General features: G+C 36.7%; 1 protein-coding gene across 1 annotated transcript in view; it reads right to left on the reverse strand.

Moving 5' to 3' along the window:
- The window catches only part of DNAH9 (dynein axonemal heavy chain 9), a 572,299-nt gene that overhangs the window by 24,227 nt on the left and 533,632 nt on the right, over positions 1 to 14,440 (reverse strand). The gene's annotated exons all lie outside the window — the stretch shown is intronic.

Below are 14,440 nucleotides of genomic sequence, written 5' to 3' on the forward strand. Positions count from 1 at the left end.
TAGGTGTGTAACTGCTTTCATTAAACCAAAGCCTATCCTCTGGGAAAACAGAACAATGCATAACTATATTTGGTATATATTTGGTACTTGTGCTTTTCTCCATTTACCAATCAATTATGTGTACTGAAATGCTTTCTAAATCCTATTTCTATTAGTGTCTCCAAAATTTGTCTCCTATTTGTCTTCATATTCCTACAACAGATATTCTAACTTAGCTAATACTCTTCAAATCGATTATATTAATTACTTCCAATCAATCATATTAATAAGCATCTATAAAGTATTTGTTTTATGCATTATACTGTGTTAGGCACTGAAATAGAAATAATAGAATTTATATTCTAATGAAGGAGATAATAATCAAATTATATATGTGTGTATGTGAATAATGTGTATGTGAATATATATATATATTCACATACATGTATACAAAAACCTAAAATCTTGGCAACTGATCTTATCACTTCTTTCAAATAGAAAGAAAAGAAATGGAAGCAATGTCAGATTTTGTAGTGTTGGGCTCAAGGATGAAATCTATGATAGTAAGAGACAAAAAAAAACAACTGGGTGTTGCAGAACCAATGCTTTCAAATTGTGGTTCTAGAAAAGACTTTTGAGAATCCCTTGAACAGCAAGGAGATAATCAGTAAATACTTTAAAAAATTAATTCATTTAATTCACTGGAGGTCAAATATTGAAGCTGAAGCTTAAATATTTTGCCCACATAGTGAGAAGATAGGACTCATTGGGAAAACCCATACATTGCTACTGAAAAAAAAAAACAGTAGTTTTTATTTTATGGGCCTTTATTGGCAAAAATGATATCTCTGACTTTTAGTATGCTTTCCAGATTTTCCATAGCTTTCATTCCAAGGAACAAGTGTCTTTTAATTTCATGTGTACAGTTGCTGTCTGCAGTAATCAAGACTATAAAATAGCTCAAGATTATAAAATATGACATTGATTTCATTTTTTCTCTATTTGCCAGGAAGTGATGGGACCAATTGCAAAGATCCTAGGTTTTTTTTTTTTTTTTTTTTTTTTTTTGTTTTGTTTTGTTTTTGGATGTTAAGCTTCACAACAACTTTTACACTCTCAACAGATGAGTTCCGCTTCACTTTTTGCTATCAGAGTGTATTATCTATATAGGTGAGATTATTGATATTTATCCCAGCAATCTTAATTCTGGCTTTTGATTCAGAAATGGAGTAGCTTTTGTAATCAATAAGAGGATGAGAAAAGAATAATAGTGTATAATCACAAAAATGAAACGAGGATATATGTTCAAATCCAAAGCAATTCATTCAACATCATATAATACAAGTCTATGCTCCAATCACTGATGCCCTAAAGTTCAAAGTTGTTCAGTTCTTTGAAGACTTACATTATCTTGTAGAAATGACACCAAAAAAAGATGTCACATTCACCAAAGGGGATTGGAATGCTAAAGTAAGAAATGAAAAGATAATTGAAATAACAGGCAAGATTGTCCTTGAAGTTCAGAGACTGATTGAATTTGTTAAGATAAGTTATTAGTAATAGCAAACACCCCTTTTTTTTTAATTTAGAATTTTTTTCCCACAGTATATATGCATGAGTAATTTTTTTTTATAATATTATCCCTTGTATTCATTTTTCCAAGTTATCCCCCTCCCCTCCACTCCCTCTCCCCCGATGACAGGCAATCCCATACATTTTACATGTGTTACAATATAACCTAGATACAATATATATGTGTAAATACCATTTTCTTGTTGCACATTAATTATTAGCTTCCGAAGGTATAAGTAACCTGGGTAGATAGACAGTAGTGCTAACAATTTACATTCACTTCCCAGTGTTCCTTCTCTGGGTGTAGTTATTTCTGTCCATCATTGATCAACTGGAAGTGAGTTGGATCTTCTTTATGTTGAAGATATCCACTTCCATCAGAATACCTCTTCATACAGCATTGAAGTGTACAGCGATCTTCTGGTTCTGTTCATTTCACTCAGCATCAGTTGATGTAAGTCTCTCCAAGCCTCTCTGTATTCCTCCTGCTGGTCATTTCTTACAGAGCAATAATATTCCATAACCTTCATATACCATAATTTACCCAACCATTCTCCAATTGATGGACATCCATTCATCTTCCACTTTCTAGCCACTACGAAAAGAGCTGCCACAAACATTTTGGCACATACAGGTCCCTTTCCACTCTTTAGTATTTCTTTGGGATATAAGCCCAATAGCAGCAATGCTGGGTGTCAAAGGGTATGCACAGTTTGATAACTTTTTGGGCATAGTTCCAAATTGCTCTCCAGAATGGCTGGATTCTTTCACAGCTCCACCAACAATGTATCATTGTCCCAGTTTTCCCACATCCCCTCCAACATTCATCATTATTTGTTCCTGTTATCTTAGCCAATCTGACAGGTGTGTAGTGGTATCTCAGAGTTGTCTTAATTTGCATTTCTCTGATCAGTAGGCAAACACCCTTTTTAAATAATTCCCAAAATGATTCTGCATATGGACATCATCAGATGATCAATATCAAAATCAGATTTATTATACTTTATAGTCAAAGGTGGAAAAGCCCTATACAGTCAATTAAAACAAGAATTGGAGCTAATTGTGGCTTAGATCATGAGCTTATTGTAAAATTTAAACTTTAATTAAAATAATGAAAATCATAAGGCCTAAAATACATCACATATGAATATTAAGTGGAAGTGATGAATAGATTTAAGGAATTAAAACTGATAGAGTGCATGAAGAACTATGAATAAAGGTTCACAGAAGACAACAAAAAACATTTCAAAGAAAAATAAGAGCAACAAAGCAAAATGATTGTCAAATGAAGCTTTAAAAATAGCTCAGGAAGGAAGAAAAATATAAGGTAAAGGAAAAAGGGAAAGATACTGTCAAGTGAATTCAGAATTCCAGAGAGTGACAAAGATAAGGTTTTCTTTCTTTTTTTAATATACCTTTCTTTTCCTTTGCTCCCTCCTTCCTTTCTTCCCTCCCTCTCTCCTTCCCTCCTTTCCTTCCTTTCTTCTTTATTTCTTTTCTTCCTTCTTTCCTTCCTTTCTTCCTTCTTTCCTTCCTTTCTTCCTTTCTTTCTTCTTTCCTTCCTTTCTTTCTTTCTTTTCTTTCTTTCTTTCTTTCTTTCTTTCTTTCTTTCTTTCTTTCTTTCTTTCTTTCTTTCTTTCTTTCTTTCTTTCTTTCTTTCTTTCTTTCTTTCTTTCTTTCTTTCTTTCTTTCTCTCTCTCTCTCTCTCTCTCTCTCTCTCTCTCTCTCTTTCTTTCTTTCTTTCTTTCTTTCGTTCGTTCGTTCGTTCCTTCCTTCCTTCTGTAAAGGGCTAGAACTGAGCAGATGTACTTAACCTAGATGTAAGGTAACCTCGCACTTAATTAGGGCTAATCACCAATTGGACAATTCTCTATTAACATGTTTGGAGGATGACCCTACTTAACTCTATGCTGGCTAGATCTGTGGGTATGGGGAGAGAAGGGAGTAGGAGGAGGAGGATCTTTTTTGGGCAGTGGAAAGAGAGGAAGAGGTGTGGAGATTCCTAGATCTAATCCCCTGACAGCAACCCCAAAAGACCAAGAATAAAGACTTTTGCTTATCCTGACTCAGGCTGATTCTAAGATATCCAGGGTACTAATGTAGGCACAACATTTTGGCGTCCAACGTGGTGGCCAAGCACCCTACTTCCACTGAAGTCTTCCAGTGACCAGGAAATTAGGTGAGTTTTTAAATAGACAAACAAGGAACTTACTTTGTTAAGGACTAAACTAGTAACCTTTTTTTCTGAGGCTGGGGTTAAGTGACTTGCCCAGAGTCACACAGCTAGGAAGTGTTACGTGTCTGAGACTAGATTTGAACTCGGGTCCTCCTGAATTCAAGGCTGGTGCTCTATCCACTGTGCCACCTAGCTACCCCCCAACTAGTAACCTTTTATAGCTGAAATGGGGCAGATGTTAGGAAAAGATTCTCCCCCTTCACCACCCCTACCCCCACCCCACCCCAAAGTGGTGCTATAGAAAGCATACTTAAGTTAATTGAGGGGCAAGATTTAATTATAACCTGGGTACAGATTGCTAGACTCTTGGGCACATTAAAATGCACATCCCCTTGGTTCTTAAAGGAAGAAGAAATAAGTGTAGATAATTGGAAACTTGTGGAAGAACAACTGTGCTAATTCTACAACATTAGAGGTCCTCATTCAATTTCCACAGAAGCATTTTATATATATAACATAATTCAATTGGCCTTAAACAATCATGCAAGTTGTAGAAAAAGGAAAAGTTTTAGAAATGGCCAGATGAGGAAGTGTGAGGAAAAAAAGGAAGACAATGAACAGTCTCAAGACCTTGCCTAAGGGCATGGGAGCTTAAATGAGTTTGAAGGGTATGGTGATTCTGGTTCTCTTAAGGCAGCTTCAACCCCACCTAGGGAGCAGATTATTGACAGGCCCCCATCAACTCCACCTTCTGGGATGGAGGGAGGAGGAGTAGTGTGTGGGGCAGTGATATCACCAGCACCTCCCCCCCCAGCAATCACTCCCTCCTATGACTAGATTGCAAAAGGCACTACTTAAAGCTACAGAAGAAGGAAAGATTACAGTTTAACTCTTCAGGTCAAGAAAGTAGAAGATACACTCTTTTTGATATAGACATCCTCAAAGACCTAAAAAAGGCTTGCACTCTTTATGGGGCTACATCACCTTATGTTAAGATGTTATTATAGAATTTGGCTTGTGAAATCTTAACCCCTAGTGACTAGAAATCTATAGCAAGGGTATGCTTAGAACCTGGACAAAACTTGTGGCTTTCTGAATATAGTGAGCTCTGTAGGATACAAGCCCAACAAAATAGTCAAAGTGGAGTTAATACTTCAGTCAGCTGTGACCAACTAACAAGTGAAGGTTCTTTTGCAGAAGCTTCAGTACAGATTAATTACTCCATAGCAGCATATGAGCAAATTGCTGCTGCTGCTATCAAAGCATGGACTCTTCTCCCCAATAAAAATGACAAGGGTAAAGCCTTCACAAATTTGAACAAGGATCAAATGAACCCTTTGGTGATTTTGTGGGATGTTTGCAGACAACTATCACATGGACTAATGGTGAAAATACAGTAACAGACATTTTGATAAGGCAGCTTACTGAGGTTTGCAGAAGGATTATACTAGGACTATGCAAGGATGTGCCTTTAGAGGAGATCATAAGATGCTGTGCCACCGTGGGCACAAATGCCTTTTATAGCCAGGCTATGATGCAGACTTCCCAGGATTCCAATATGGGAAGACAGGGTTCCTTTTGGCAAGGGACTTCCAGGGAGACTTGTCAGTGCTTTCAATGTGGTAAAGTAGGGCATCTGAAAGCTCAATGTTGGCATAGAGACAGAGAAAACAAGGTGGGAGAACAAGACCCAATACCCCATGCCAAAATGCAACAGAGGTTTCCATTGGGCATCAGAGTGTAGACTAATTCAGGGAAATGGGAAAAGGGGTCCAGCTCCAGGGTCTCAGGCAAAAAACACTTGGGGCATGATGGCAGCCAATGCCACATCCAGAGAGTGCCTAGAAGTCCAATACCCAGACATGACCAATGAGCCAGGAAGCCATTTGATGGAAGAAAGGGATTACACAATCAATCAGCTAGGAAGCAATTTGATGGGAGAAAGGGATTACAATTAGGGAAGATAAGAGTTGTATGTAGCTGGGACAACTGAGATACCCCCTGGAGAGGTGAAATCTGTTCTTCTCCAGCCTATGGCTCCCTTGCCTCCAGGCACAGTAGACTTGACCATTTCACCGCCTGAGACTACTTACAAAACAGTGTCCATCCATACACTGATGTGGGAAACTGGGGAATGTGTAGATAATATCCCAGTCACTAACACAGGTAGACAATGTGTGACTTATCAACTGGGAGAAGTAGTGGCATCAGATTTATTGATACAGACTCCTAATAAGCAACTTGGTGATAGTTGCCCAGATTCTGATTCCAAGCAGCAAAACCCAGGAATATACTAGACAGCAGCTGTGATAGCTCACCATCTATATAAATGGCTTACACCATTAGAAGGACTGGTAGACACAGGTACAGATCGCACAGTCATTAGAGGTGCCAATTGGCCCAGTTACTGGGCAAAAATTAAAGCAGACATCTATATGTCTAGGGTAGGAGGATCAATAGCAGCTGAAATTAGTGCTACCCCTTTGAGATGGATATTTGAAGGCAAAACAGGAGTTTTTAGTCCTTTTATAGTTGAAAAAATCCCCATCAATCTGTGGGGAAAGAGACATTTTATAACAATTAGGGTTAAAAATGAGTATTTCAGTTTTTTAGGCATGGCTGCTGTTGAAGGCCTGCCAACACTCTAACCTGTTCCTATCCAATGGAAAACCGATACACCAGTGTGGATAGAACAGTGGCCCTTAGGTAGCGATAAAATTCAGGCCTTATTAGATATTGTACAGGAGCAACTTGACCAAGGACACTTACAGCCTTTTCTAAGTCCTTGGAATTCCCTAGTATTTCTTGTAAAAAACAAATCTGGAAAATGGAGGATGTTGACTGATTTAAGAAAGGTAAATGAATAGATGGAAACTATGGGAACTCTTAAACTTGGACGTCCATCTCCTACTCAATTGCCTAAAGAATGACATCTTTGGGTTATAGACATTAAGGATTGTTTCTATTCTATCTCTCTAGATAAGGAGGATATGAAAAGATTTGCCTTTTCTGTGCCCAGTGTTAATTTAGCTGAGCCTTATAAAAGTTATGAATGGACAGTTTTGCCACAGGGAATGAAAAACAGCCCTACTACGTGTCAAATGTATGTTGCTACTGCTCTTACTCCAGTAAGAAAAGCATTTCCAAAAGTAATGTTAATACATTACATGGATGATATATTGGGATGTGCATATGAGGAACAAATGTTAGAAGCATGTCTACAAAAAAAACAACAACATAGAAACACTAAGGAATTATAAATTACACATAGCTCCAGAAAAAATTCAAAGACATGCTTCTTTTCAATATTTAGGATATGAAGTATATCCTAAGGTGCTTACAGTACAAAAATCTCCTTAAGAACAGAGAAGCTAAACACTTTAAATGACTTCCAGAAATTGATAGGAGATATCCAATGGATGTGTCCCGTGTTAGGCTTGACTACCTGTCAATTGCAATCATTATAGACATTTTAAAGGGAGATAGTCCTTTAAATTCACCACGCCAGCTTACAAAAGAAGCTCAAGAGGCTTTGAGAGAATTGCATATATGCAATGTGGTTGAAAGAGTCACTCAAAAATCCTTGGAAATGTCAGTTTTTGCTACACAAGAGGCACCCACAGCAGTCCTTCATCAAGGAGACAGTGTGATTGAGTGGGTGAAGCTCCCAGGACAACCAGAACAAAGCCTTATTCCTTACCCAGTGCTGGTGGCTAGAATTTTATTAAAGGCCACGAAACAAGCAGTACAATTATCTGAGATAAGACCTGATAAGATATACTTCTTTTATACTAATGCACAAGTTAATGTGTGCTGTGAAACCACCCCACAGTGGCAAATTTTATTAGCCATGGCTCCAAATTTTACACACGGGTCTCCATTAAAGATAACCACACTGTTACATAATTGGCGATGGATTCTTGAAGAAAAGGTTTCTAAAGTTCCTCTTAAAGGACCAACTATCTTTACAGATGCATCCAAACAATATTTGTGCTGTATACTCTCATGACTTAACTATAAAGAGAGTAGTCAGAACTCCTTTTCAGTCCACTCAGCAGAATGAATTGTATGCAATCATTCTAGCTCTTAGTTATTATCCAGGAGACATAAATATAATATTTGATTCAGCCTACTTAGTAGGTGTGGTACAAAGAATTGCCACAGCCCAAATAAAATTTGAAGCTTCCAATATATATATCAGCTCTTTAAGGAACTTCAAGAGCAAGTGAGAAAGCATCCAGGTAACATTTATATCTTGCATGTCCATTCTCATAGTGGACTTCCAGGTCCTATTTTTGATGATAATTCAAAAGCAGATAGCCTTCTAACTATGTTGGCCAATACTCCTTTATTTCAAGAAGCCCACGAATCTCATTCTAAATATCATCAGGCTGCCCGAGCTTTATATTTACAATTTGGAATAATAAGAGAAGAAGCTAGGAGCATAGTAAAAAGCCTGTCCAGCTTGCTTTCCTTTCCATGCTTCTACACTCCCTCTAGGGAAGAACCCTCGTGGTTTGAGACCTAATGAAATTTGGCACATGGATATGACCCATTATGAATCTTTTGGTCATCTATCTTTTATCCACGTTGTGGTAGACACCTTTTCAGGATTCACTTTTGCAATACCAGCAGCAAAAAAGACAGCCTGAGTGGTCACTGAATTACTTATACAAGCATTTGCAATTATGGGTGTGCCCACAAGCAATAAAAACAGACAATGGACCTGTATATACGTCTAAACATTTTTCACACTTTTGTGCACAGTATAAGATTTTACATACCACTGGCATATCTTTTAATCCTCAAAGTCTAGCAATAATAGAGAGAAGAAACAGATATTAAGACACTCCTCCAAAAACAAAAAAAAGGGGGAGCCACAGGTAACCCTACAGAACTTCTAAATCTAGCCCTTTATACTATTAACTTCTTAATCTTTGACAAAGATGCACTGGCTCCAGCAGACAGGTTTTATAATCCACCAGAAGGGCAATGTCCTGTGCGAGCAGGTCCACTTTCTTTAGATAATTGCCAGGTCATGTGGAGAGTCCCAGAAAGTGGTGAATGGAAGGGACCAGATAGGGGGAGAGGGTTTGCTTGTATTTCTACAGATGGAGAAGGAATCAGATGGGTGCTAACGAGCTGTATTCGCCTTGTCCATTGGAGAGAGATGGAGCAGACCCTTGAAATGAAGAAGACCCAAGAAACATCGGGTGGTTCCATTGCTGATTGTGCCCACCACTGAAAGAGCCTGGCAGTTATGGCGTTTGACTCATGGACATCAAAAATTGTTGGACTTGAAAACCCTCAGGAATCATTGGATTCTCTGAGACATGATAAGACTATTGTAGGACTTGGAAAGCCCTCAGGAATCATTGGATTCTCTGAGACATAAGACTGTTGCAGGATTTCAAAAACTTGTGGGGATCATTGGATTCCCTGACACATGAAGCAATGGACAATAGATTGATTTTGGACTATCTCTTGGCTGCTGAAGAAGGCATATGTGTGACTGATGTTTACATACCCTCTTTCTAGGACTTCTGGAAATCTTTTACAAGACCATGTTGATTTATATTGTTTGTTATATCACTACTTGCATGTACAATTCATGTTTGTTACACCACATCGATCCTGCACTGACTGTGGGGAAGAATCATCACTAATAGACTGTGCGTTATTGCTATATGCTTGTGTAATACCTCCCATGCTGATGGGTTTGTGCATACCTGTCTCTAATAAGATCCTTCAGCCCAGAAACATGCTAGCAATCCCCACTTCCCTTTGGTGCTTTTCATCTCCCTTCCTGAGATGTCAGGGAGGGTGTGATTATCTCCTTTTTAGTGCTTTCATTTCCCTGAGAATTCGGGGGGGGGGAGGGTGATCACCTCCTTTTCGGTGTTTTCACCTCCATTACTGAGAAGTCAGGGAGGGTGTGATCATCTCCTTTTTGGGGTTCTCACCTCCCTGAGAAGTCAGGGATGGCGTGACCACCTATGTTCTAAACTAAAAGAAAGTGGGAGATGTAAAGGGCTAGAACTGAGTAGATGCAAGGTAACCTAGCACTTAGGGCTAATCATCAATTGGACAATTCTCTATTGACATTTATTTGGAGGATGACCCTATTCAACTCTATGCTGGCTGGATTCGTAGGTGTGAGGAGAGAAGGGAGGAGAGATCAGGGGGTGGAGGAGGATCATTCTTGGGTGGTGGAGAGAGAGGAAGGAGGTGTGAAGATTCCTAGATCTAATCCCCTGACAGAGACCCCAAAAGACCAAGAATAAAAACTTTTGCTTATCCAAACTCTAGCTGATTCTAAGATATCCAGGGTACTAACATGGGCACAACACCTTCCTTCTTTCTTTCTTTTGATGAGGCAATTGAGGTTAAGTGACTTGCCCAGGATCACACAGCTAGGAAGTGTTAAGTGTCTGAGGTCAGATTTGAACTCAGGTACTTCTGACTTCAGGGCTGGTGCTCTATCCACATTGCACCACCTAACTGCCCCAATATACATTTCCTTATGAATCATGTTGGTAGAGAAAAATCAGAACAAAAGGGAAAAAGCACAAATGAAATTCAAAACAAAACAAAACAAAAAAACACAAAAAGTGCACATAGCAAGCCTGTGTTGATTTACTTTCAATCTCCACATTTCTCTTTCTGAATATGGATGATGTTTTCTATCCAAAGTTTATTGGGCTTGCCTTGGATCACTAAACTACTGAGAAGAACCAAGTCTTTCATAGTTGACAATAGCACAGTCTTGTTATTGTGTATAATGTATTGCTGGTTCAGCTTGTTTCACTCAGCATCAGTTCAAGTAATATTTCCAGGCCTTTCTAAAATCAAACTTCTTCAGCATGTTTTATAAAATAATATTGCATTACTTTCATATACTATAACTTATTCAGCTGTTCCCCAATTGATGGGCATCTACTTGTTTTCTTTTTTTTTTAAATTTTTAATTTACTTTTTTTATTTTTACAAAAATTTTATGCATAGGTAATTTTCCAGCACTGACAATTGCAAAACCTTTTGTTTCAACTTTTCCCCTCCTTTCCCCCCATCCCTTCCCCCAGATGGCAGGTTAGCCAATACATGTTAAATATGTGAAAGTATAAGTTAAATACAATACATGTGTACATGCCCAAACAGTTATTTTGCTGTACAAAAAGAATCTGATTTTGAAACAGTGTACAATTAGCCTGTGAAGGAAATAAAAAATGTAGGCAGACAAAAATATAGGGATTGGGAATTCTATGTAATGGTTCATAGTCAACTCCCAGAATTATTTCACTGGGTGTATTTCAATTCATTACTGCTCTATTGGAACTGATTTGGCTCATCTCATTATTGGAGAGGGCCTTGTCCATCAGAATTGATCATCATACAGTATTTTTGTTGAAATATATAATGATCTCCTGGTCCTGCTCATTATACTCAGCGGCCATTCATGTAAGTCTCTCTAGGCCTTTCTGAAAGCATTCTGTTGGTCATTTCTTACAGAATAATAATACTCCATAATATTCACATACCACAGTTTACTCAGCCATTCTCCAATTGATGGGCATCCACTCAGTTTCAAGTTTCTGGCCACTACAAAGAGGGCTACCACAAGTATTCTTGCAAATACAGGTCCCTTTCCCTTCTTTAAAATATCTTTGGGATATAAGTCCAATAGTAACGCTGCTGGATCAAAGGGTATACATAGTTTGATAATTCTTTGAACATAGTTCCAAATTGCTCTCAAGAATGGCTGGATGTATTCAAATGTATCAGTGTCCCAATTTTCCCACATCCCGTCCTACATTGCACATTATCTTTCCCTGTCATTCTAGCCAATCTGACAGGCATGTAATGGCATCTCAGAGTTGTCTTAATTTGCATTTCTCTGATTAATAATGACTTGGAACATCTTTTCATATGGCTAGAAATTGTTTCAATTTCTTTGTCTGAGAATTGTTTGTTCTTATCCTTTGACCATTTATCAATTGGAGAATAGCTTGATTTCTTATAAATTAGAGTCAATTCTCTATATATTTTGGAAGTGAGGCCTTTATCAGAACCTTTGACTGTAAAAATATTTTCCCAGTTTATTACTTCCCTTCTAATCTTTTCTGCATTAGTTTTGTTTGTACAAAAACTTTTCAATATGATATAATCAAAATTTTCTATTTTGTGATCAATAATGATCTCTAGTTCTTCTTTGGTCATGAATTCCTTCCTTTTCCACAGGTCTGAGAGGTAAACTATCCCATGCTCTTCTAATTTATTTATAATCTCATTCTTTATGCTTAGGTCATGAACCCATTTTGATCTGAGCTTGGTGTATGGTGTTAAGTGTAGGCATTGGCCTAGTTTCTGCCATACTAACTTTCAATTTTCCCAGCGATTTTTATCAAACAGTAAATTCTTATCCCAAAAGCTGGGGTCTTTGGGTTTGTCAAACATTAGATTAGTAAAGTTATTGGTTGTTTTTTCCTTTGAACCTAACCTATTCCACTGATCAACTAGTCTGTTTCTTAGCCAATACCAAATGGTTTTGGTAACCGCTGCTTTATAATATAATTTTAGATCTGGTATAGCTAGGCCACCTTCATTTGATTTTTTTTTTTTCATTAATTCCCTTGAAATTCTTGACCTTTTGTTTTTTCATACAAACTTTGTTGTTATTTTTTCTAGGTCATTTAAATAGTTTTTTGGGAGTCTGACTGGTATAGTACTAAAATAGATTAGTTTAGGTAGTATTGTCATCTTTATTGTATTTGCTCACCCTATTTAAGAGCATTTAATATTTTTCCAATTAGTTAGATCTGACTTTCTTTGTGTGGAAAGTGTTTTGTAGTTTTGCTCATATAGTTTCTGATTTTCCCTTAGCAGATAGATTCCTAAATATTTTATACTATCAGTAGTTACTTTAAATGGAATTTCTCTTTGTAGTTCTAACTGTTGGATTTTGTTAGTATAAGAATGCCGATGAATTATGTGGGTTTATTTTGTATCCTGCAACTTTGCTAAAGGTGTGGATTATTTCTAATAGCTTTTTAGTAGAATCCCTGGGGTTCCCTAAGTATACCATCATATTATTTGCAAAGAGTGATAGTTTGGTTTCCTCATTACCTATTCTAATTCCTTTAATTTCTTTCTCATCTCTTTTATTGTCAAAGCTAGCATTTCTAATACAATATTGAATAGTAATGGTGATAGTGGACAACCTTGCTTCACTCCTGATCTTATTGGGAATGGTTCCAGTTTATCCCCATTACATATGATGTTTACTAATGGTTTTAAATAGATGCTACCAATTATTTTAAGGAAAATTCCATTTATTCCTATACTCTCAAGTGTTTTTAGTAGGAATGGATGTCAGATTTTATCAAATGCTTTTTCTGCATCTATTGAGATCATATGATTTTTGTTAATTTGGTTGTTAATATGTGATAGTTTTCCTAATATTGAACCAGTCCTGCATTCCTGGTGTAAATCCTACTTGATCATGGTGTATTATATCCTGGGGATGATTTTCTGTAGTCTTTTTGCTAATATCATATTTAAGATTTTAGCATCAATATTCATTAAGGAGATTGGTCCATAGTTTTCTTTCTTAGTTTTCAACCTACCTGATTTAAGTATCAGTACCATGTCTGTATCATAAAAGGAATTTGGTAGGCCTCCTTCATTCCCTATTTTTTCAAATAGTTTATATAACATTGGGGCTAATTGTTCTTTAAATATTTGGTAGAATTCACATGTAAATCCATCTGGTCCTGGGGATTTTTTCTTAGGGAGTTGCTTAATAGCTTGTTCTATTTCTTTTTCTGAAATGGGACTATTTAAGTAATTTAATTCCTCCTCTGTTAATCTGGGAAGCCTATGTTTTTGGAGGTAGTCATCCATTTCACTTAGGTTATCAAGTTTATTGGCATAAATTTGAGCAAAGTAACTCATTATTGCTCTAATTTCCTCCTCATTGGTGGACAATTCTCCCTTTTCATTTTTAAGACTAAGAATTTGATTTTCCTCTTTCCTTTTTCTGATCAGATTCACCAAAGGCTTATTTATTTTATTGGTTTTTTCATAAAACCAACTCTTAGTTTTATTTATTAATTAAACAGTTTTTTTTTTACTTTCAATATTATTAATTTCTCCTTTTAATTTTAGAATTTCAAGTTTAGTATTTAGTTGGGGCGGTTTTAATTTGGTCTTTCTCCAGCTTTTTAAGTTATAAGCCCAATTCATTGATTTTCTCTTTCTCTATTTATTCAAGTAAGCCTCTAAAGATAGAAAATTTCCCCTTATTACTGTCTTGGCTCATCATTGTCAATATCTTAAGTGAAATTATTCATTGTGTCTATAATTTGCTGTTTCATCCAATCATTCTTAAAATAGTTTAAAAAATTTAAATCTTAAAGATGAGATTATTTAGTTTCCAATTACATTTTGGTCTATTCACCCATAACTTTTTATTAATGTAGTTTTTATTGCATCATGATCTGAAAAGAAAGCATTCACTATTTCTGCCTTCCTGCATTTAATTTGAGGTTTTTATGTCCTAATATAGGGTCAAGTTTTGTATAGATTTCATGAACTGCTGAGAAGAAAGTATACTCCTTTCTGTTACCATTCAGTTTTCTCCAAAAATCTATCATACCTAATTTTTCTAATATTCTATTTACCTCTTTAATTTCTTTTTTGTTTTGTGGTTTGATT

This window comes from Sminthopsis crassicaudata, chromosome 4 (genome assembly GCF_048593235.1).
Source record: "Sminthopsis crassicaudata isolate SCR6 chromosome 4, ASM4859323v1, whole genome shotgun sequence".
Taxonomy (NCBI): Eukaryota; Metazoa; Chordata; class Mammalia; order Dasyuromorphia; family Dasyuridae; genus Sminthopsis; species Sminthopsis crassicaudata.